Here is a 24399-nt window from a genome sequence, read left to right as displayed (position 1 = left end):
TCCAACATATCGGCTTTTCAAGTGACTCTGAGGCATTGTTTACCTTAAAAGTCCTTTATTAGTCTAATACACCGGCAAATGCTTGCTTGAAGGAAGCTGGAATCTGAAATCTCTGCCCCTTGCACAATATATTAAAACACAATTCTCCACCTTTCTAATTTTGTCATTAATAATATTCTCCAATTAATTCAAAGAATCAGTTTCCCTTCCATTAGAAGACCTGCCAAGGCCTTATCTTCTTTAGTTAGAGAGATGGCCTTGAAAGTGCATTCCTAGTCTTCCCTTCTCCCAACCTTAAACTAATCTTTTAAAGCAATACACAAGTTTAACATATGAAACGGCTACTTCTTCATCTCTTTTCAAGCAATAACATTCAATGTTAACAGCATTGACACTGGGTTTCTTTTTTTGCCAATCAGGTTTCCAAACCAAGGCCTTTGAATTGCCAGATAGGTCTCCCTTCACTCCAATACATATTATTTGAATTGAAGGAGGCCATCAGTAATCCACAAAAACCAAATCATTTGTAATCATTATGTTGTTGCCCTGTTAGTTCCAGTCTCTGTATTTGCTCTAAAAACTTTATCTTCAGTTTGGTCTAGATTCCTCTTCAGTCTGGGTTCATCTGCTTTAAGTAAAGAGTCTTATCCCATTTTGTAATTAATGCTTGGCTATCCAGGCTTTCAGAAAACTGTCTTTGTTGATCTTCCACGTCCTCTATGTTAGCATCACTATCTTGTACATAGTATACTTGTAAAGTTATAGGAACTTTTCACACTGGCATGGCTGTCATTTTGACTTTTTTGACTCTCCTTGTGGATGTCCCTGGGGATGCCCTGGAGATTCACAATCAGAAAGGGATTTTGTTTTCAAATACAAACCATATTCAAACGAAATACCTTATTAAATTGAAAAGAAATCCACATGTTTCACTAAATAAGGAATGATTTATTCAAATTTTTATAGGTAAAGAACATAAAACTTCGGTTTTCAAATTTGATAGGATTGTAGGTATTTTAGCTGAGTGCCCCAAATCCTGGTCCTATCATCAACTAATTCTGAGTTTTATCATTTCATTTATTTTACAAGAAATCCAAATTTTGATTGCTGTAGTATCAATTACAAGTTCCCTTAATGCCTCAAAATTGCCTTCTTTGGCATAGTAATAGATCCATGAGGCAGTTGCTGCTGAATGAACCTTTAGACTTGTAACACACAACAGTAGTAGATATTCACTTGCAGCCTATAAGACAACTATATTTTTAGTCCCATTTTTTGCTTGTCTTATCTTTACTTTTTGCAAAGTCATGAGGGAAATCAGTTAAATAGCAGTTCACACTAATTCCTTGCTGTACCCATTTTGGCCTTTTTGCAACATTTTTATCTTGTCACAGAAGAGGATAGTTCACATACATTCACACACACACACAGACACACAGACACACACACACACACACTGCCACATACTAATTCAAAATATTGGAGGATAAATTAGATAATTCTCAATTATTTCCTACAATGTAAGTTATTTTTTCATAACATGATGGAATCCCTTTTTCATGGGAAACATAATCCAGATCTGATTTTCAGCTGGTGATGTTCAAAGGAGAGCAGACCATTTTTTGATGCCAGAGGGGATTCTATTTTCCTGATGAAGATTAGATCTGGCATCTAGAAGTACTGAAACCATAAGTATTGCTTGATTTAGAAGATATAATATGTATCCATTGCCTATATTGCATTGAAACAAAAGTTAACTTTCTATGATACCCTAGCCAGGAGTCATGTAATCATATTTTCATAATTGTTCAATAATCTTTCGAAAACAGCATAGACCAAGCAGGTTGTGTAATTTGGGGGGGACAAAAGGAAAAGAATTAACAATAAAGTTTTAACAATGGTTTGGGAAGGAAATGCTAAAAATTGTATGAACTATTTAAGTACTGCTAGTACTTAATTAATTTGAACTATTTAAGTACTGCTAGTAGCACAAAGATACTGCTAGTAGCACAAAGACCCAGATTGTTGGGGGCAATTAAACTGACTTTGTAATAATGCCGCTTGGGGTGTGTGTGAAAACCCTAATAAGCAGGCATATACATAGAATGAAGGCTACTGCTAAGCTTGTAAGCCGCCCTGAGTCTTCGGAGAAGGGCGGGATATAAATGGAATTAAAATAAAATAAAAAAAATAAATTAAAATATATAGAGAGTAAAAAAAGGAAAAGGTACCAATTCTTATAATAATAATTGTGGTTCTTATAATGACCACTGGAAAAGAATCATTCCAGAGAGGGGTTAAAAGACAAATGGAGCTAGTTTTCTAACAATAATCTGCTTTTCTTTTGCAGATTGTATCTCTATGTGTTAAAGATACAATTTTATATGTATATGACTTTTTTCATGGATCAGTTTATAAAAAGGGGTATTTCTGAAATGAAGCCCTTTTAGGCTTAGTGACCTATCAAGTCCCTTCAAAATCTATCTAATATGTGACCAATATCAGGTTCTAGTCTTAACATTTCTAGTTAGACTAGAAAAAGGGGAACTTGCTTCCTACATCATCCTAAACTCTGATTTATTCAAGCCTGGTTTCATTAATAAACTACTACTGGCTATGTTCTCATAATATACTCAACAAGAATTAAATAAACTATATTATAATTTTCAGTGATACATAAATTCAGCTGCTATTTGAAAGACTGGGTTTAAAACTTCAGGAAGAAAATGCAACATGAAGAAAATAATTGTTAAAATATGCTGGTCATCATTCATGATAGCTGCCATTTAAACTACATGCGATGTGAAAAATATCTTTCATTTGCTGGTATCACAAATGCCAGAATGATTCTTATACACCTGTTTCCTCTATATTTCTCAATAATGGGTAGCCTTTGTCAAATATCACAGGGAAGCAAAAAAAGATATCCAGTATGATTATAAGCAGTCACTCAAAGAAAGTTGCATTCTGTATGTCACATACAGCTTATGCTCAGAGCTCCACCATAACATTATAACCTTTGAGTCAGGAGTCCCTCTCACAGTTACTGTTTTTGAGCCAGGTTTCACCTAATCTGCACTTGTACCTTTGGTTTTTCCTGCCCAGGTGTAAAACCTTGATTTTCTCCACATTAAATTTCATTTTGTTGGATAGGGCTCATTGTTCCAATCTGTCAATATCTTTTTGGGTCCTGAGCTTGTCTTGCCAGCTCAGTGTTATCAGCAAATTTGATGAGTTCCCCTTCTATTCCCTTATCTAAGTTATTTATGAAGATATTGAAGAGTACAGGGCCCAAGATGAAACCTTGTGGTACTCCACTGCTTACTTCCCTCCATGTAAATGTAGTACTGTTAAGGACTACTCGTTGAGTATGGTTTTTCAGCCAGTTACAAATTCATCTGTGGTGATGCTGTCTATCCCACATTTTTCTTATTTACCAAGAAGCAGGTTGTGGTCTACTTTGTTGAAAGCCTTGCTAAAGTTTAAGTATACTATGTCCACAGCATTTTGCTGGTCAACTAATTTAGTCACTTTTCCAAAGAATGAAATAAGATTGCTTTGGCATGGTCTCTTTTTAACAAACCCATGCTGGCTTTCAGTTACCGGTTGCCCTCCGGGTGAGATTTAAGGTGCTGGTACTTACCTTTAAAGCCCTACATGGCCTAGGCCCGGGATATTTTCAGGACCGTCTGCTGCCGGGAACGACTTCCCATCGCCCAGTGTGCTCACACAGGGAGGGCCTCCTCAGGGTGCCGTCGGCTAGACAATGTCAGCTGGTGACCCCCAGGGGGAGGGCCTTCTCTGTGGGAGTGCCAGCCCTGTGGAACCAACTTCCCCTTGAGCTCTGGTTGGCCCCGGATCTCTGGTCTTTTCACCACAGCCTTAAAACATTCTTTTTCCATCAGGCTGACCTGGACTGATGACAGGGATTTTTAAAATGTTTTTAATTTTATTATTAGGGCTGCTAGTTTAATCCTTTTTAAACTTTTGTATTATTGTATTTTTTATTGTTGTTAGCCGCCCTGAGTCCTTCGGGAGATAGGGCAGCATATAAGTCCCAAAAATAAATAAATAGTTATAACTTTGTTTCTGGATGTTTGCAGATCTGTTTTTTGATAATCTTTTCCAGTATCTTTCCACATATTGATGTTAGGTTGATTGGCCTGTAGTTTCCTGTGTCTGTTTTTGCCTCTTTTTTGAAGATGGGAACGACATTAGCTCTTTTTGAATCTTCAGGTAATTCCCTGTTGTTCTAGAATTTTTGAAAGATATGGTACAATGGTTTTGAGATAATATTGGCCAGTTCCTTCAGAACTCTGGGATGTAATCCATCAGGTCCCATTGATTTATGTTCATCGAAACCAGACAGGTGTTCTCTTACCATTTTCTTCCTTATTTAAATTTTTATTTCTAGTCTGTCTTTTGCAGTTAGGTTTTTGATAGATTGGGCTATAGTTTCTTTCTGTATGATGACTGATGCAAAGAATGAATTAAGCAGTTCTGCTTTCTCTCTCTGTCTGTTACTTCCTTGCCATCTTCTCTCTTAAGTGGACCTACTGTTTCCTTGACTTTTTACTTATTATTTATATGTTGAAAGATTTTTTTTTTTATTATCTGACTTTTTTGCAAGTCTTTATTCATTCTGAGCCTTTGCTTTCCTGACTTCATGTTTGCAGATTCGGGATATCTGCTGATACTCTGCCTTAGTTATGTGTCTCTCTTTTCTTTTTTTGTACTTGACCTTTTTGTCTTTCAGTTTATCAGAGAGATCTTTGTGCAATCATGCTGGTTTCTTCTTGGATTTCTTGTTTTTCTTTTTCAGTGGTATTATGTTGTACTGGGTTTTTATGATCATATTTTTTCAGAGTTTTTCATGCTTCTTGAGTTGTTTTCCCCTTTAGGATTTTCATCCATGGAATTTTTTTTAGGCTTTCTCTGAGTTTGGTAAAAATCAGCTCTTTTAATGTTTAGGACACTGGTTAGATTATGTTTTATGTCCAATATTATGTGGTCACTCTCACTCAAAGTTCTGGCACCCTCAATTCCCTGTATCACTCTCTATTAATAAGAATTAGATTATAATATCGATTTTCCTCTAGGCTAGCTCAGGCTTTATTGGAATGGTTGCAAGAATAATAAGCTTTTCCTGTGCCATTATGGAAATGGATGAATTTTATTGCCTTCTACCTGGAAAGGTTGTGTTGTCTATTAGCAGCCATTATAGGAAGTGTAAGAGTATTCCAGAGTAACATAAACATTTGAGCAGGTCTATTCTTATTTTGGACATATATTCCAGAACAGCTTTGGCAGTGAACTTGCTGAAGAAGATCCTGAAAGAGCTTTCAGTTCTTCACCCAAATTTTTCACAACATTGCAGCATATGTCATCTTTTGTCAACACTACCTCCAATGCCTTGTGCTGTTTCTGTAGGTCTTGTTCAGGTACATCAAATAATTTGGGAATATTGCATGTCACCCCATATAAACTACAGTGTTCTATAAGCTGTAGAAAATATTCTTCAGCTGATTGTATTGCACATTCCATTACCTGGTTAAAGAATTCATCTTCATATTGTTGCTTGCAGTCTCTCATGGGAGTATTCTGTGCTTCAGAAACACTTATATTCTTGAGTGGGTGGAAAAATAGCCTCAGGTTTTTTTTTTCCTGTCAGGTTCAATACCTACTTCATAGGATTTTCAAATCTCTCTTCTGACTAGTAAAATTGTAGGCATTTCTTTGTTTGGACCAGTTGTTCCAATGTTTCAGATATCAAGATCAATATCTTGTTTACATTTTTTAATCCAAACATTATGTACAACAGTAGGTCCCCAGAAATGTGAGGTTGTGTATATTTCTGGGGATTTCATTTCCTTCTCTAAATATTAACCTCCACAATGATAACTAGTTCATTAACTATTTCCCAGGTTTGGGTTTGATAGGCTTTATCACTTCTGCCCTACTTTTCCATCATGTCACACTCAGTAATTTCAGAGATGGTGTCCTTGGATGATGCTTCAAAATTTATTATCAGTGAATTAATGTAGAGGGAAAAAAACATAGATGTTTGAATTATATTTGAAATAATTCAACAGCTCACTGTAAGACAGTGAAACATTACTAACCACGAAGTTTAGTGAATGAAAAAGTACATGTGGCAAAAAATGTTTGAGGATTGAAGTCATGAACCCATGTCTGCATTCCTGTGTTATTTCCTTTCATTTTGACTCCTTTATCACAACCTTGAACTCTCATCTCTGGTAACACAATTCCCATATTTTCCAGGTTTCTAAAAATGCTCTTTTTCATATTGGTTTCTATAATGTTATCAATGTCAATTGATGCAGTGTAGTAAATGCTCTCTAACAGTCACTATTGCACAGACATTTTCACTTTTTTCCGTTATTGTTACAAAATGTACCATTAAAGCAATTTGTTCTTTATGACTAGTGTCAGATGTATAGTTCAGAATAACAGGGTAATTTCTTGCTGACTTCAGTCTGTCACAATCTTCTATTTGACTTTTGGTGCTAGTAAATGCGTAATTATGTTTTGAATCATTTTTCACAGGTGTGTAGATTTCTAGGTGGGTGATTCTTCTCAGATGTTCCTGGAGTGCAGCAACAAATTCAGCCCTCAGCTACACATTTTTAAAAAGATTCAGTTGCTCCAGCAGATCAGGGTGCCACATAATGCTACATTTTAGAAGTAAGAAATTGAACAATGGCAATGATCCCTTTTGGAAAACTTTTCCTGTAATCTTCCTTTGATGCTGATTACCTGTGTTAGCTTTAATCTTTGTCCCCTTTTAAGTATTTTGCACCTACCTATGTAATGTTCTTTGGTGATCTGCAGTTATCTGCCCAGGTTTGGCAACTATCAGTCCAATTTTTTCCAATCCAATGTTCCTATAAAATCAAATATAGATGGAATACTCATCTGGACTAGTCATACTCAGATGACAGATTAAATGAATATAATGTAAAGTAATGTAGCTTCACATGTAGAACTTATTCAGATTGACTGGTCTAAGACCAAAGCTGACCTTACTGTTAACACAATGAAGGAAACATGGAAAATCATAACCAGGTTTCAATCCATCATCTTTCTAACCCCTTATCTATTTCAGGACATTGCACTAAAGTGGAGCTAGGCTACCTGTGCCCCATGTGCAACCCAGCACCAATTTTGGATCCTAAAGTAAGTGGAAGCCAAAACATTAAGACGTTTTGGTTTTTAGGCATCACAATTAATGCCCAAAGTATTGTTTTTGGCTCCGAAATGTGCTCCAGTAAAGAATAATAACAATGATATTCTGGAAATATTTCCCTTACTCAACCAGTAATGTCCACCAGTTGGTTTGAAACAAAATGGGTAGCAAATAAATTTAACAAGCAAAAAAACAAACAAATAAATGTCATAAAATCCTGTTCAAAGAGAGAACTAGAAGTTCTGAAGAGAAGAATTAAAATTGTTGGAAGAAAAGTCTTCATTATGGTTCATCCAAGCTGGGAATAAACATGGCAACTGCTTTGGAAGAAGGTTGTAGTTTATTGAAGAGGAGAATCAGACAGAAATATGGCTGGCAGAAAAGAAGGGCTGACCACATGTAGGGAGTAGGTTTTTATACCTTCTGGATCCTTTTGTTTGGAGTTGCTTCCTGTTCCTGTTTGAGGCTATTTCCTGTGGCATGAACTTTGACCTGAGTCAGACTGTGCCTTTCTGCTGTTCTGATGGTGATGGGTTAATCCTATTATGTCCAAAAATCATGTCCTGCTTCCCTGGGGCTGGGGTATGTAGATTTTAGGTGTCTTTGTCTTCTTAATCTCCCAGCTGAGGGCCTGCAACCTTCCTGATGGTTTACATCTGCCTTTGTACAGAACTGATTTCTGCTTGGGGAAGCAAGAGCTGGGGCTATCAAGAAAACCTGGGTATGTTTTCCTGCCTCTTCAAGATCCTTTGAGGAAATATATTTTTCTGGCCTTTTAATATTTCCTTCTCTGGGAGCTGACTTCCCACAAGACAATGTGCTGTTTTTAATATACACCCATACCAACTGCTTTCTTTCAAGATAAGATGCTATGGCTGTGACTGTACTATGATTTACCTGGAAAACCTCTTGAAAATATATTGATGAGCAATGCTGATGGGCATGAGTGGCTGTGGAAGAAGGAGAAATTAAATGAAGACATAACAGCAAAGGCTCTCTTAACAGTAGCAAATCCTACTCAGCTACTCTGCTTCAAGGTTTCAGAATTTCACTGTGTCATATGTTCCCTTTTAACTAGTGATGCCAAGGATTGTCCCTAGGACGATCAGCATGAAAAACAAAATGGTTCTTGTATTCCCCAGCAGTTATTTTCTTACTATTCCCATTTTGATACTTTGGATTCTACAACTTCATTCTACCTTTTGATTATACCATCTGTGGTTACTTTTAGAGTGAAAATATGGATAAGATTGGGCAGTTATGACTACATTAAACTTTGCTAAAATGAGGTCCTGTATTACTATCACAAAAACTCCTTGAAACAAAAGAAAGGAACAAGAAAGCAGGAAAAAGACCTACTGAGAAAACTTTCTAACTATTTTGATGAGATGAATATTAACTGTGAGCTGAAAATAAAGGTCAAGTAGGCCTGAATGACACAATGAGAACTCCTGAATGCTGTTTTTTTTTAAATGTGCCTGAACATTTGGTGGTTATTACATGGATTGCCTGCATGAAATTAGGTTTTCCTCACTTCCAGATAAATGGGTCTCACTTCAGATAGAACATTTTCACCATTCTCCTTCCACAAAAGGCTATTATCTGGAATTTATTAAAAAAAACCTCTCTTTTTTGTTAGTTATAACAGAGGCAATGGGAGAGTAATCTACGTTACTTGAAAATCTAAGAAATCATTGAGTAAGGTCAAATACAACTTTGGTTCTATAAGAAATAAAAGTAATTGGAGTAGTTTACTAGCCCTATTGTGTATGATATATGAACGCATAATCCTCTGTAGCACAGCAATCAATTGAGCCACTAGTATAGTAGATGATTGCTCCAGTCAACATAACTGGGATCCATACAATAAACTACTGAATGCAGAGGGAACTATTATAAATCATTGCTATGCTTATTATAGAAGATTGGCATGTGCTGGTAGAAAGTAAATTAGACTATTAAGTCCCTGAACTCATCTTACAGTGGCTAAACTTAATGACAGCTTACGTTAACTACTAACCTAACCCAAAAGAACTCCAGCAATCCATACCCCAATTTTCCAAATTGCTCAGTTCACACTTAAATAGCACTTAATTTCATTTTGCTTTAACATCAATATAATTCTGTGAAATAATTCACTGAGAACCAGTGCACTGTTATAGCCTAAGAGACAGGGTTGAAGTATTTTTCATTTTATTTTTCCAAGCTGGTATCAAAAATGAAATCAGTAGATAAATATTATGGGGCATGAGGATTATCTTCATTCATAATAAACAAACATTTTGCAGTTGTTTCCCATTTTTGAACTAGTATTCTTGTGTGCCATGCCCACAATTAATCCACTTAGTTCCATAACTATACTAAAGAAAAAAATGTGTGGCCATGAGTATAATTGTACACTATTTGCCACTGCCTTTCAGTTTGATAAGGAGCCATGTGTTTGGTATGATTTTTCCAACCACCTCTACTGTATATCATTTGATCAGTCAATTGCTTTATTGAAGTCCATGCACATTATCTTTGTTACATTTTATTCACTTTCCCCTGTTCAGTTAAATTCCTAAATGTCTAAATTCTTTCCAAAAGTTTACAGGTAATTCTTGTTTATTGACCACTCATTCAGCAATCATTCAAACTTTCAACAACATTAAACAAATGGTACTTATGAACTCTCTCAAACTTTCAGCCATGCAATATCCCTGCTGTCCCATGATTGTAATCCAGGGATTTGGCAACTGGCTCACACTTAGATGGTTGCAGCATCCTGTGGTCATGTGTCAGCCATTTGCGACCTTTCCTGATAGTTTCCCACAAGCTAAGTTAATGGGGAAGATCACAAATTGCTTTGGTAATTCCTGCGCTTAGGCTGTGCCATTTATTTCTGATCTTTCTGAGTTCACTCTCTACCACACCATCCATCCCCCAGCCTTGTTGTGGTATCCATCCCACATCCTTTCAATTGAAGTGCCATTCAATCCCCAGCCTTCCTGGGTTGTACCCTACTGCACTACTAACCCCCAGGCCTTTCTGCATTCATGTGTGGCCTGTGCCAGTCCCTTTAGGGTTTTCCCCAGCCGCCCCTGGCCTTCCCCTGCAGCATTCCCACCTCTCTGAGGCACTCCATGTTCTTTACCAAAGTCTGCTGTTGCTTTCCACTTAATGACCTGCACATCTTGGGGTTACAGTGACAACTGGGTCTGCCAGGAGTGTCATCCTTAAGCGATGTGGTCACATGACATCACATTTTAGAACTGCATTGCTTAGCAACCACAATCAGATCCTGAAGATTACCTGTAGTTTGGAAGGTTTGTACTTGAAAAAGAGTATACTGTTTCCTGCCAAGTGCTGCATTGTTTTCTAAATGCCCACAAACCAAATGCTTAATAATTCATTCCAGCATTTTGCCCTGTATCAACATCAAGCTGACAAAACTGTGGTTATTTAGATTCTTTTTCACCATCTTCATGAAGATAGGAACACTGTTCTTCAGTCTTCTAAGACTATAGATGTTGTTCATGGATTTTTGAAAGATCACAGAAAGAAGATATCCTCAAGCTTCTTCAAGACTCTTAGATATAACTAATCTAATCTTCCTAACCTACATTCATTTTTACTCTATATTAACTTTGCATTTCCATTCCCTGCTTTTCTTAGTGATTCTGCTTTGATCCATTAGAACATAGCTCCTCTCTGAAGGAAAAAGTGAAGCAAACTAGGAACTGAGGACTTCTTATGTCTTCCTACCATCTGTAACCATCCTGATATCTTCTTCAAGAAGTGGGCTTATCCTTTCCTTTTTCTCCTTTGTAATATTGACATAGCCAAATAATTCCTTTTCATTGATTTTTAACTTCCTTTGAAAGCCTACATTCCTTTTTCATTGCTACATATCTGACTGATAAATTGGAACTTGATATTCTATAGGCTCATCATAGATTGCACTGCAAATGGGTAAGATTTTATTTACTTTGAGCAGGTGGGAACATGACTGATCTTCTCCAGCTTTAGAAGCTAAGCACAGTAAAAGGTAAAGGTAAAGGTTCTCCCGCATATGCGTGCTAGTCGTTTCCAACTCTAGGGGCCGGTGCTCATCTCAGTTTCAAAGTCGAAGAGCCAGCGTTTGTCCGAGGACTTCTCCGTGGTCATGTGGCCGGCATGACTAGAGGCCAAAGGTGCATGGAACACTGTTACCTTCCCACCATAGTGGTCCCTATTTTTCTACTTGCATTTTTACGTGCTTTCGAACTGCTAGGTTGGCAGAAGCTGGGACGAGTAACAGGCACTCACTCTGTTATGCGGCATTCGGGATTCGACCCGCCAAACTGCCGACCATCTGATCGATAAGCTCAGCATCCTAACCCACTGAGCCACTGCATCCCTTCAGGCACAGTAGGATAGAAATATTACTAAATTGAAAGGCTTTTCTTCTTCCTGTTTCTTATGGGATATGCATTAAGAAGAGGGGACAAATATTTATTTATTTATATATATATTTATTTGCCACCCATCTAACAGTTCAAGGCAACTTTGAGCATTTTTATATAATATAATAAAATCTATTACATGAAAAATACTACCAAATTACTGTAATTGGAAGGGGAATGATTCCATTTAATCAATTGAACATTCTAATCCACCTGATTGATTGGTTCAGTCCTTTCTACACAAAACTGCATCAATTTTCCTTCTCTTGTTCACAGTGAATGGGGGCAATGTGCTTATGATTCTCTTGGATCTCTCAGTGGCTTTTTATATGGAAAGCATAAAATTATTTTGACTTTCTGTCAGCCGGATTTCCAGTTTGTGGCTTTGCAGCTTGCTTTCCTTCAGCTGCCATAGAAATGGTGTATTTGTGTGTGTTGTCATTTGGGGTTGGGAAGTGAGTTGCTGTGAAGTGTTCCCATGAGAAATGGAAGGGAGGATCGCTACCCATCAACAGAGTGGAGTTGTTTAGGTTTACCAAGGCCAACCATCCTGGGCCTCCGGAGACATACACCATCTGCTGAAAAGGATTTCTCATAACATCAAATTGGACGTTGACTGGTCTGCCTGGGCTGGAACCTGGGGGGAGGGATTTGGGGTGACTTTCAATGTGTAACTTTTGTGTGGATTTTATTCAGATCTTGCCTTGCTTTTGCTACTATAAGTTCATTCTTAGTAAAAGTACCTCTTTTCTAAATCCATGGAGTTTGGGTTTTCTTTCTTAGGAGGCAAACACAACAGTCTCCTGTTATGGTTGAAACCAGAACCCCTATGGGAAGGTTCAGAAAGTGTGTTATGAGAAAATTTGGGTTTTGGTGGGTATGCTACCTACACCTTTAAGATGCCATCTTCAGGTCCTAATAGAAATAGTGGAAATATTCAATATGCTTGGAAATTATATTGGTATAGAAAAAAAAGAAGCTGAACATGTACGAGAGAAAAGTGCTGTGGAATGAACTAACTGTGGGTCTTGTTTGTGATCAGAAGTGCTTTTAATTGCAATTACACATGACCTGGTTATATATAGGAAATATTAGAGTAATTCACTTTACATATAATTGCTATTAAAAATATTTTGTAGAATACATTTGGTGTAGCATGTAGCAGGCAGAATGCTAGGTAATCAAAGTATACTATACCTATTTAGTGTCAGCTTTATGCTCCACTTATTTGTTGCTGGATTCAATTTAAGCTGCTATTATAATTTGGGAAGATCATAAGTGGCTTGGGACCAGGATTTCTAAAGGACAATCTGCAATCAAATGAGATTACAAGTCACCCAAAGCCCTACTAATAAGTAACAGAACAAGGTTGCTTCTCTTGTATGTTTTTCTCCCGAGGAGTTTCCAACTATAACCCTCACTTTATTATTTTTTAGTTTTTCTTCCTCATTTCTCTGGGATTGTTGGCAGGAAGGGTCAGTTTATGTGATAGGTTTATGAGGTACTTATTTCACTATAAAAATATTTCCCTGTGACTGTTATCCACTATCAATCACATTCCTAACTATTATGCTGTAACTTTTGCCAATTCCATACTTAAAAATGGGGTGGGGCCTTCATGCAGGAAAAATTGAATTTAACTACTTTAGCTTTGTTCTGCCTGCTCTCTCTTTGGGAAGGTGATTTAAAACAATTTCCCCACATTTAAAAGAGACATGCTCAGTGTTAAGATGAATAGACTAATGGAAGGAATGTATTCCAGTCCTTGATCAAATCAGGCCCATCAGTTTATAGTACAGTTATAATACATCTGATAGATTTCAGTTCATATGCATCCAGGGTAGAAAATCTTATAACTTCCTGTGGTTATATGTCCTCCAGTAAAATCTCTCTCACTTTTAGGATTTTTTTTATTGTTTAGGTGAAATCTTTCTTGTAATATCCACCCACTGTTTTTCTTTCTGCCTTCTGTATCTATACACAAATTTATTTCATTTTCTATTTGATAGCCATCACATATTTAACAACCATTGTCATATTTTTCTTCAGTCACACCTTCAAAATATACATATGTATGTGTATATCCATTTTAATATACAAGTGATGTACATAAGCATTTACAGCTACTGTATGCCAATTAATTTTACATTAAAGATACTGAAGGATTGTTACTTGATTCTAGAAACTAGACTGGGTATTGGATTTAGACAAATCCAGAGGTAAACCAGGGTCAAATTTCGCCAGCCATTCAAAGCCTTGGGTCGATTTGGCATTGTCTACCTTTGGAGTTTCTTGGTATTCTGGTCCTGACCTGTTTCTCCAAATGTCCTGAATATCACAGAAGGCAACTTAAAAATGCTCTCAGACATAACGTATATAATGAGCAGTGAAACACGCTTTTCCAGTGCAGAGTGTGCCTAGTCAGAGGGGATCAACCTAATCCCAGAATCACAGAAATGGACTGTTTTTTTTTAAAAAAAATATTGTTTAGTCCATGTGGTTTTGCTGATTCTCAGTCAGCACATTTGCAAAAACTTTTCAGCCAAGTTTTTGTAAGTAAATTGTTAATGTTGGATTGCATCATCAACATCATGACCAACATCAGTACTACTGACACCATAATCTCCCTTATTTGTTTAGCTCTGCTTAGGAGCGGTACCCTGAGGAGGCCCTCCCTGTGGGAGTGCACAGGACGATGGGAAATTGATGCTGGCAGCAGGTGCTCCCTCAGATAATCTGGGCCCATGCCATTTAGGGCTTTATAGGTCATCACCAGCACCTTGAATCTCACCCGGAGGGCAACTGGAAGCCAATGCAGCTCGCGGAGAAGAGGTGTTACATGGGAGTATCGGGAGACTCCCATCACAACTCGCGTGGCTGCATTCTGCACCAGCTGAAGCCTCCGAGTGGTCCTCAGGGGTAGCCCCATGTAGAGAGCATTGCAGTAGTCTAGCCTGGAGGTCATGAGCGCATGGGTGACTGTGCGTAGGACGTCTCGGTCCTGATAGGGCCATAACTGGTGCACCAGGTGAACCTGGGCAAAAGCCCCCCTGGTCACGGCTCCTATATGATCTTCCAAACTGAGCCGTGAATCCAGGAGGACGCCCAAGTTGCAGGCCCTATCAACAGGGGGTAACACCTCACCCCCCATAGTTAACAATGGAAAAGATTGGTTAGTCTGAGATGCCGGTATGCACAGCCACTCAGTCTTGGCAGGATTGAGACGAAGCCTGATTCTCCCCATCCAAACCCGGACCGCCTCCAGGCAATGGGACATCACGTCGAGGGCATCACTGGGTTGGTTCAGGGTGGAAAGAAAAAGCTGGGTATCATCAGCATACTGATGATATCCCACCCCGAAACCACGAATGAGCTCACCCAGTGGCTTCATATAGATGTTGAACAAGAGGGGAGAGAGGACCGACCCCTGAGGACCTCCACAAACGAGAGGCCTCACGGCGGACCTCTGCCCTCCCGTCAACACCGACTATGAGCGGCCCAGGAGGTAGGAGAATGTAAATTATGAATGTAAATGATAAAAACCCAGCTAATTCAACTATTATTTCCCCTCCTTCTTTGACCATAAGTATTGTCATTTATAATCTGTCCATTAGAGGCCCATGTGTCACAACTGGCTTTGTATCAACTATATTCTTGTTTTACTGTATTATAAGCCGCCTAGAATCACTTGTATAGTGAGATGGGCAGCATATAAATTTAATAAATAAATAAAAAATGTGATGAATAAAATAACATTTTGAAATCCCACACAAATGGTCTTTTTTTGTAGTGGTTTCTGTTCTCCAGAACGATGTCCCCCATATTAAAATCTATGAGGTACAGTATCTATTATTATACCTTTAAATACCTACTGAAGACTTATAGTTTCACCCATGCCTTCTCTGAGTGAGATGAATGTTTTTCTTTGTATCCTTCCTCTTGACAAATTTTAATGAATATTCTTTAATTCTGTTTTGATGTACAGTATTTTATAAATTATTTTATTATAAACCAATGCAAGATGCACCTTGAAAAAAAGTGCTGGAAAAAGATAATAAACAAACAAATAATAAATGCCATTTGCTAAATGGTAGACACAATTACTAGATTTAGCCAATAGGAATTTTATATTATAGGGTTATTTCATGTCTAGCAGAAGCCTAGATATATCTATTCATTATTCTTATGATTGGAAACAGGATTCTTCTCACTATCTGTGAGACCTTATCTATGACCTTTCACTATTATCAGAAACTGAAAGTGAGATAAATGAAAATGTGCTTTTGGGAGCAATAAAATGCTTTTGATATAGGTGGCAATATGTGGGCTTACATACTGATGTATTTATTACTATGATTTGGCATTTCTGAGATCTGTATCTTTTACTACACTTCCATTAAAACTGCTATGATGAACTTACAAAGCGTTGATTTGGTGATAGGGTATAAATTCAGTGAGTGAACAAATACATTAATTTTACTGCATGTCACTGCACTGTAATGTTTAAGGTAATGGCTTGGAATTGGGGAGATTCACCTTCAAATCCACATTTGATTTTTGAATCCTATATATATGAATTAAAAACAAGGAACTTAAAGATCAGTTGCAGAAAAAACTGTTTTTATTTGTTTGCTTTCTAAAGGTCAAATGCTAATATTTGAAGACAATTAATAAGTGATGCATCTTACAATGCTTTTGTAAACATTTAAATAAACAGCACTTTGCCAATGGAGACAACTGACAGCAATCAAACAGCACATTAATTTGTACTCTTGGCTCAAGGGTAAGACGATGCCATTTGTTTAGGGGTTTGGAAGTAACACAACAGCCATTATTACTGTATGAACTAACCCACTTGACACTTCTATAGAGGGAGGAAAGCTGGCTTATCCCTTCAAAGCAATAGGGGATTCTAGGGTACATTAGGCAGAATGCAATTATTCAACTTGGACAAAGGCCAGAGCACAGGAGATAATCTTCAATAAAGCCACATGGGAAGTCTAATGAAGAATTTTGTATCCACATTGTGGAATACTGCTTTTTGTAAGAATATATACTTTACAAGAAACAGAGGATTTTTATATATTCTGTATATCAGACTTTTCTTTTAAAAAAGAAAAACAGAGTATTGTAAAAATGAGACATTGTTTGATTTGTGTATCTGATTGTCTGGATGCATCTCATAAGTGAAGAAACCAGCCTTCAAATGAAACAGATGTTGTAGACATCCCAGCCTAGTCAGAGACTTGTTTCCTAGCAACCAAAACTTATACAAACTCTGGAAACACATTTCCTGTTTTAGATTCCACCTCCCCCCACGCCGCTTCATTTAAAATTTATTTTATTTGCTCTTAAGTGAAACCAAAAACCCACCTAGGTTCCAAAGTGAAGCTAAATAGAATGGAATAAGGCAAATGTGTGTTTCTGGAGCTTTCATCTATCAACATCAATTATGTATTGAAGAATTAACTCACTAGCAGATACCTTTCTTTCTTCAAAAACTCTTTATAGTTCAGTCAAAACAAAAAAGGGATGATTAAGAAAGTAGCTTGGTAACTTTTTAGCAATGCTATTTTGGACACAGCTAAAAATGCATGGGAATTATGGGAGATGCATCCACAATTGTAATGGACCAGTTATTATACTCAAGGGCAATACTTATAGCAGAATGCCCATTTTGTACTTCAGCTTGAGTAAAACTGAAAAGGATGGTTGAGGAATTCTGTTCCTTCCATTTGCTGAGTGAACAAGAAATTTTTGCCAAGTGAAATGGTTGTGATCTATTAAAGTGGAAACTTTTATGGTACAAATGAGTGTATAATTTATGGAATCCAGTAGTATCAATCTCAAAATACTCCCTAATTCAAGGATTCCATTATAAATATTGGGCAAATATTTGGAAAATATTCGGCAAATATTGAAAATTATATATATATATATATATATATATATATATATATATATATATATATATATATATATATATATATATATATATATATATATAAAATATATTATATGTATCATAATAAAAAGGAATGCCGACTGGTGGCCCCCAGGGGGAGGGCCTTCTCTGTGGGCGCTCTGGCATTATGGAACCAACTGCCGGTGGAGCTCCGGACGACATCAGACCTCCGAACTTTCCATCGTGGCCTGAAGACCCACCTATTTGAAATGGCTGGTCTGGCTTGACGGGGGATTATGGGTTTTAATTTGTCATTTTAGATTTGTATTACGGTTTTTAACTGGGCATGGGTTTAATCTTTTTTTAATTTTTGTATTGTCTTTTTTATATATGCCCTGTGAACCGCCCTGAGTCCCTACCAAGGAGAAGGGCGGTATACAAATTAAATAAAACTTGAAACTTGAGATGCAAGTATGAGTGTATATTTGGGGCATGCACTGTGTCAATAAAGGCAGCAAGACTACCTTATTGCTTTAATAGGATGTCATCTTGCAACACCGTTTAAGAAACCAACATCAGTCTAGATTCCATATTAGAAGGAATAAATGAGTTAATTGGTGTAATGATATGCAAGTTCACTTGGCATTTTCTCATATGACATGGAGTCTGAGGAACCTGGGCAGGATTCTGGGAAACATGTTCTTTGTAACCTGTGAGTTGGTTCTTTCTCCACTGGCTCTTATGACCAATGAAAGCTGGAATGAGTGGCTGGGTTTGAAAAGTGATTAATGTTTCTTTGAGGGAGGGAGTTTCAGTAGCTGCCCAAAGACATTTCTACCTTAAGAGACATCTCTCATCCTGACTTTGATAGCCCAATCTTCTTTTTTGGGTAGGATGTGAAGAAGTGGTTGCCCTGTAATTTTAGACAGCCTCAGAGGGACCTATTATCTTGATTGTTTCCATATCTCCTTGTGTGAGATGGAAATTGCATTGTATGTTTTAGTGGATTACCTCTGTGAGGTCAGGATAAAGGGAGAGCAGCTGCACATCTTCTATTAAATTTCTCTTTGGCATTTATACTACTACTAATAATAATAAAATTGGAAGGGACCTTGGAGGTCATCTAGTCCAACTCTCTGCTCAGGAAGGAAACCCTATACCAATCATGGCAAAACTTTCAGAGACCGAGTGCCCAAACTACAACATAAAACCCACTTATGTATCACCGGGTGCCAAGTGGGTGTGACACACTGGAGGAAAATTCCACTTAGGGTTAGGGTTAGGTCACCATGAACTCATACAGGAAAATGGACATCACCAACAAACTTGGAGTGCTTGGGTATGGTTAGGAAGGCAACTACAGTACCTTTCTAGGCTGCCCTATCTATGTTTCCTGGTAAAATACACAGAAAAATCCCATTGGAGGAAATTTCCACTTAGGTTTAAGATTAGGTCACCATGAACTCATTCAGAAAAATGTACTTGGCCAACAAATTCGGAGTGCTTGGGTATGGTTAGGAAGGCACTTAGCTTTCTAGGGTGCCCTATGTATGTTTCCTGGTAAAATACATGGGAAAATCCCATTGGAGGAAAATTTCACTTAGGGTTAGGGTTAGGTCACCATGAACTCATAGAGCAAAATGGACATCACTTTTTTTTGGCATACAGTGGCAAATCTTTGATGGCAAATCTTTTTTTCCTCATTTCTTTTATTTCATGAAGATGTATTGGTGGAAATCATTTGGAAAATATTAGGTAGTATAAATGGTTGTAGAAAATATTCCTACATTTAGGTGAGGACAAGAAAAGTTGTCAGTTTATTTTTCCTTGCCTCATTTTATTGGTGAAATATAAGAATTTCCTATCTACAGTTTCCTTTGCCAACAGTGGCAGTTGTGATGTGGCTATACTGATCAGAATGCAGATATCAGAGAAGCAGTGAATGCAGTTCCTGATATGACAAAGTCAGGTCAAACCATTTCAGGGAATCTATTAGCACTTATTTTCTTGCCATTCTATCATGGGAAAATAGAACTGCAATTATCTGATAGCTCATAGTTAGACACTGACTCCCAAGATTTATAGAAAGGACAATGGATTCCATAATTCTAGTGCCAGCAGCAAACAGAAAGAGAACTAAAGATTCATCTGACCTTGCCAGGCTACTTAAACCTTCTGTTAGGAAAGCAGAGGTTAGAATGGCCTCACTGGTTGAGCACATTTCCACACTAATGATTTATACCATCTCAAGGAGTCATCACACCTTTGCTGTACCAATGTAACATTAATGAGGACATGGCTTATTCACATCAGTAACAACTAGGTGATACACTGAAAATTGTCTAAGTCACTAGTAGGGAACATGTTCACCTTTATTTGCTCTGAGCTCTCCAAGCGTCTTAAAGAGTCATGCCCTGCCTGAGTTCAATCTTTATTCACAGTTCTTTCTTTTTGCCCAATGCTCATTCTATAGACAGATTATTCTATTCTATTCTATTCTATTCTATTCTATTCTATTCTATTCTATTCTATTCTATTCTATTCTATTCTATTCTATTCTATTCTATTCTATTCTGTGGCCTAAGACCATCTCCTGAGCTGACAGACAGCCTAGGCCAACAGCGTTGACATTGATCATTGCAGCATCTTTTCTTTTTGTAGTCAGAAAGTAATTCATAGTTATCACCACTAACATTCTTGTTTTGATTTAAGGCATAATTTTTTGCAACACAGAAGTAATTATTCCCAAACAATATACAATACCCTCTCAAGGGAACCTCCATAAGACTATTAAATCCAGCATTTAAAATTTCATAGTTGACTGAGCATTAAATAGCGTATGTTGTTGTAAACCTACAAACACTAAGAGGTTTATCTCAGATATAATGTGAAACCAATCTCTTTTCTTGCAATCAATTACATAGATACCAGTGATAAAGCAAATTTCTAATACACAAATAAATAAAATCTTTGAAATGTGAATTTCTGCCATTTAAATCTCTGAGCAGCCTCAAAAGTCTAACACTGACTGCTTTATGCTTCCTAGCCATTACTGTTTATCACTGAGTCTGCTCACTCTGATTCACTATTAGTTGATCTCAGGGGCAAGTGTGAAAATATCAGACTTCTAGACTTATCCACAGCTCTTCATCAGACCTTTGACATAGGCAGATCAAAAACAGGCATGCCATAGATTCCAGGAATATTATTTATTGTTAGAATAATAGAAATTTCTATCACATCTTGACCTAAACAAAATCAAGGTGGGGTTATTTAGATCTTCCTTCTCCTATTTTCTCTATCTCAGGACTATATTTAATTTAATTTAATTTAATTTAATAACATTTATATACCGCCCTTCTCCCTGAGGACTCAGGGCGGTTCACAGGGCAGAATAAAATAGCCAATACAAACATTAAAAGGTGATTAAACAATTGCCCTAATTAAAAACAATAGAAGTACAGTTCTAAAAAACCCCGAGATAAAATTAAAAGACCAAAAATAAAACAACCCCACCGATCCCCATCAGGCTAGGCCAGCTTGTACAAACAAAAATGTCTTGAGATCGCGACGAAAGGAGCGAAGATCGGGCGCCATCCGGAGCTCTACCGGTAGCTGATTCCACAGCTCCGGAGCGCCCACAGAGAAGGATCTCCCCCTGGGGGCCACCAATCGACATTCTCTGATCGGTGGCACCCTGAGGAGGCCCTCTCTGTGGGAACGCACAGGGCGCAGGGAGCTTGATGCCGGCAGCAGATGTTCCCTAAGGTACTCCGGCCCCATGCCATGGAGGGCTTTAAACACCGTTACCAGTACCTTGAATCTCACCCGGAAGACAACTGGCAACCAATGCAGCTCACGGAGCAGAGGCGTAACGTGGGAGTATCGGGAGACTCCCAACACCACTCTCGCGGCTGCATTCTGTACCAGTTGGAGCTTCCGGGTGGTCCTCAAGGGCAGCCCCATGTAGAGAGCGTTGCAGTAGTCCAGACGAGAGGACACGAGCGCATGAGTGACCGTGCACAAATCATCCCGGCTAAGATAGGGCCGCAACTGGCGCACCAGGCGAACCTGGGCGAAGGCCCCCCTAGTCACAGCTCCTATGTGGTCTTCTAAGGTGAGCCGTGAATCTAGGAGGACTCCCAAGTTGCGAGCCCTATCTACGGGGGGTAATAGTTCACCCCCCATAGCCAGAGGTGGAATGTCCGAATAAACCCGGGATGAAGGTATGCAAAGCCACTCAGTCTTGTCGGGGTTGAGTTGAAGTCTGTTCCTCCCCATCCAGACCCGAACCGCCTCCAGGCAACGGGACATCACGTTGAGGGCATCACTGGGGTGGTTTGGGGTCGAAAAGAAAAGTTGGGTATCATCAGCGTACTGATGATACCCAACTCCAAAGCCACGAATGATCTCACCCAGCGGCTTCATGTAGATGTTGAACAGGAGAGGCGAGAGGACCGACCCCTGAGGAACTCCACAAATGAGAGACCTCGCGGTCGACCTCTGCCCCCCTGCCAACACCGACTGCGAACGTCCCAAGAGATAGGAGGAGAACCACTGTAAAACTGTGCCTCCCACTCCCAATCCCCTGAGACGCCGCAGCAAGATACCATGGTCGATGGTATCGAAAGCCGCCGAGAGGTCTAATAGGACTAGAACAGAGGAATGCCCTCTGTCCCGAGCCCTCCAGAGATCATTCACCAGCGCGACCAATGCCGTCTCCGTGCTGTGCCCGGGCCTGAAACCCGATTGGTAAGGGTCTAGATAATCCGCTTCATCCAGGACCAGAGGGAGCTGATGCGCCACCACACTCTCAACAACCTTCGCAAGAAAGCGGAGGTTGGAGACAGGACGAAAGTTGTTCAATACAGCTGGGTCCAGGGCAGGCTTCTTGAGGAGAGGCCTCACCACCGCCTCCTTCAAGACGGCGGGGAAGATACCCTCACTCAAAGAAGCCGATATAACTGCCTGGAACCAGCTGCGTGTCCTCTCCCGGGCTGCATAGACCAGCCAGGAAGGGCACGGGTCCAATAAACATGTGGTGGTGCTCAGCCTCCCCATGATCCTGTCCACTTCCTCCAGAGTCACAGAATCAAACTCCTCCCAGGTGATATCGACAAGACCACCCGTGTCCTGATCGTCAGACTCTGCCCAGTCAGAGTCCAGACCGGTCCGAATCCGAGCGATTTTGTCCGACAGATGTTGGTTAAACTCCTCGGCACGGCCCTGCAAGGGATCCTCCCTCACCTCCTGATTTAGGAGGGAGCGAGTCACCCTAAACAGGGCGGCCGGGCGATTATCTGCGGACGCGATAAGGGTGGCGAAGTGGTTAGACCTCGCCTCCCTTATCGCTGCGAGATAAGACCTAATGTAGGCTCTTAGTCGCAATCGGTCGGATTCGGATCGGCTGGACCTCCAACCGCTCTCTAGGCCCCGTCTCCGACGCTTCATCTCCCGAAGCTCCGCAGAGAACCATGGAGCTCGACGGGATCTGCACCGGGTCAGGGGCCGCAGGGGTACAACTCGGTCAAGAGCCTCAGTGGCCGTCCTTTCCCAGGCTTCCACTAAGGCATCTGCCGAGCTGTGAGCAAGGGAGGCAGGTGGGGACCCCAGAGCTCCCTCCTTAATGCCTCATTCAAACTTTCCTCAAGGTCAGTTCTACAATGCTGCATACCATGAGCTAGATCAGAGAAGACCCATTTCCTATACACCAGCCAAGATGAGCTTCTTACAACCAGGACATATTCAAAAAGATATCTTCTGCTAAGCTAAGTAATTAGGCAGGTTCATGGAAGGGGCAAACTAGCTTAATTTATTTTTGGTTAACATGTTATTTTTGTTAGTTACTATATCTACATTCCCAATCTCTGTTATATTTATCATGGCTTTAATTTTTATTATTATTAAATAATTGAATTTCAATCTAGAATTACCAATAAAGACTTTAGATATGAGACAGAAGAACAAGTAAAATAATGTATCATAACATGAGCAACAAATTTACATACTTGCTCACAATATACAAAGAGAACAATGGAAAAATATGAGACTGAAAGGACTGAAATTTATATTATGTTAAAGAGAATTTTTATAAAATGATGTATCATTGGATTTGTCACCAGAGAAATTGTCTAGACTCTAGAATATACCCAGGTGCTTCAAACCTTTGCTGGAATGTGAACAGCATGAAGGGACATTTTGTCATATTTGATAGAGTTTAAAACAGCCATTTTTTTAAAAAAATACCAATATTAATTTAGAAGATTTTAAATATCAAAATACAACTGAAGCCAGTGTTTTTCTTTTGTGACTAATAGGCAAGGAGCTAGAAAAAAAGTAATAAAACTGTGTTTTTACAAACTATAACTGCAGTAAGATTATTATATGCTCAAAAGTGGAAAGATTGGATATTATACACAATAAGGTACATTTGGTGAAGATGATAGAACTTGCACGGATTACTAAATTAACTTCCTTGATCAGACAAAATACAGTATGTACATCTGTAGCTGACTGGAAATTCCTTATAAATTTTTTGCATGAAACAGACAAAAATGAACTTATGACTTGAGAGTTTGATGATGAGAAAAAGTAAATAATAGAAAAAAAGTGAGCTGTTTTGTAATCATAGAATAAGGAATAATTTTGTAAACTAGAGATAGGATAAAGCTACAAATTGGGAGTACTACTATAGTAGGCTCATAGAAGCTGCAGAGGATGTTGGACTTCTATTGTTTTTAATTCTTTCTCACTGCTTTTTTTCCTTGCTTTGTTTTCTCCATTTTAATTTGTGTTAGTTTTTAAATGTTTTTTTTAGAAAACTATTTGCCATAGTCCTAGTGAAGGAATTTAAAATGTGGTGG

The sequence above is a fragment of the Vipera ursinii genome (genome assembly GCF_947247035.1).
Source record: "Vipera ursinii genome assembly, chromosome: 1".
Taxonomy (NCBI): domain Eukaryota; kingdom Metazoa; phylum Chordata; class Lepidosauria; order Squamata; family Viperidae; genus Vipera; species Vipera ursinii.
Note: the sequence above shows the minus strand (reverse complement) of the source record.